At 51.3% G+C, this 1972-nt stretch overlaps 1 pseudogene; it reads right to left on the bottom strand.

Moving 5' to 3' along the window:
- Positions 1–1063: 1063 nt before the first annotated feature.
- Positions 1064–1967, bottom strand: LOC116465694 (putative spermatogenesis-associated protein 31C1; annotated as a pseudogene).
- Between the last annotated feature and the right edge of the window lie 5 nt (positions 1968–1972).

Below are 1972 nucleotides of genomic sequence, written 5' to 3'. Positions count from 1 at the left end.
GAGCGCATCACCCAGGCGGGGTCCAGGGAGCCTGGCCTGAGACCTGCCCAGTGCATTGAGGGTACACGTGGAGCCCACTCCACCTGATACCCCCATAGCCCTTGCAGGGTCTGACCTCCCAGCAGGGTCATTCCCTCATCTGGGGCAGGGGAGTTCACCACCCTCAGCAGCCTCCATGAAGGCCGCCCCCCCCCAGACCCCCGTCCCCCACCTATGCATGCACAGAGCTGGAAGGTCTGTCCCCCCCCCCCCCCCAGAATGTGAGAAAGGGAGAGGCAGTGGGATGGGGACTCTGTGCTTCACACGTTGGCTGAGCTGAGAGGGCCCATCTCCATCCCAGCCTTTGTCAGGGAGAGAAGGGGCTTCCCAGGGGCAGACATTATGTATTCTCCACCGGGATACCCAGGGTCAAGACTTCTCCCACTTCTGAACTCAGGGTCCAGCACTCTCCCACCCAAACTTCCACTATTTTGTGACACATGCATCTACTTAGCTATGGCACTTCCTGGAGCGTGCATGGAGATGTTCAGCCCTGTGACATCTCTGTGAACCTTTTCCCTACAGCTGCATAAAGTTTGAGGTAGACAGTAGTAAGAAAGATGGGTTGAACCTTGTTTCGGAGTGGGATCTTCATAGGTTTTTCTCATCTTGTTTTTAGAATTTTTTCTTGTTTAAGATGGTATTATGGAAACCTAAGGTTCAGTGAAGGAACTCAGGATGAAGGTGGGCTTACAGCACCACTGTCAGCATCCCTCCATGTCCTGTCGCTTCTAGAAACCAAGCACACACCAAGCACAGCACAAATAAAAGCCATCACTGTCTTATGAATAAAAAACCATATATATTGTGGAATGTTAAGTGTTCTGCATGTACTAACATGAGAGAAAATACTTTTTCTCTACGTAGAATTTTTTCATGGGGACTTGTTTTTCTCTAGGGAAGGCTAAAAAAGAATTTGTGACTGAACCAATTAGATACCTCCCTGAAGAAGACAGTGCCTTGGGCAGTGGTGATGGTGGCTGGAGGCACCGGGTATCTTCGGCCAGTGCTGTGGGGGACTGACTGGGGATACAGCTTTCTTGGGGAGCAAGAGTTGGGGATGTCGCAGGCTCCTTTGTTCATTGTTGCAGCGGACACTTTTCAAGGGCTGCTGTTCTCTGATTTCCCTGTCTCTGTTGGGACAACGCTGGCTCTTGAGAGCGGCTTGTTGACTGCTGGCTGCATAGCTCAGCATTCTGCTGTGTTCTGAGTAGAAGGGGTGCCTGTGGTTGCAGGGAAATCCACAGACTGGGGCTTGAAACTGCTGTTGGTGCTGATTTACCTTCGAGGCATGGCGCGCATGGCAAAGTGACATTTTCTCCTCCAGTATCTGTCCAACTGCTGTCATGGGCCGCTGAGCTTCAGCACTGCTGCTGTACATGCGTGGTTGCGTTTTTACTGTTTTATGGCTCTCGGCAGTGACTGGTGGTGGCTTGATTTTTTTCTTTGAAAAAATGCTGTGAAAAAATTGCTTGATGTTTTCTCCAAAGTGGCTTATTGAAGGAGGCTGTTTCTTTGATGGCAGTAGCTGGACGCCTTCATTTTGACGGGTGTCTTCTGTCTTCCTGCCTGGGGTAAGATGAGGCGTCCTCAATCCTTGAAGAATTTCTTCGTGTTTTTTTAAGCTGGTCTTTCTAGAGTTCTCCCTCTTGTGAGTCGGGGGGAAACATTGGCCTTTGGCTTTTGCATGAGCCTTGACGGTTTGGGTTCCTGGGCTCCTTGTGCCCCAGGTTGCTCCTTCTGGCTGCCATGAGGTCAGGTAGCTCCTGGGAAGCCTGCATGTTCCCAGTAGGCATGCTCTGGAGATGGCCCTGGGGTACTTGAGAAGCCAAATTCTCTGAAGCATGGGGAAGAACAGATGCTTGCCCATCTGGAAGGAGCGCAACAGCAGAAGAAACTTGAGGCTGGGTCTCTGACGTCGTGGCCATTCCAG

This window comes from Hylobates moloch, unplaced genomic scaffold, assembly GCF_009828535.3.
Source record: "Hylobates moloch isolate HMO894 unplaced genomic scaffold, HMol_V3 SCAFFOLD_8307, whole genome shotgun sequence".
NCBI lineage: Eukaryota > Metazoa > Chordata > Mammalia > Primates > Hylobatidae > Hylobates > Hylobates moloch.
The sequence above is the reverse complement of the archived record's forward strand: the minus strand, read 5'-3'. Positions and strand labels throughout refer to the sequence as shown.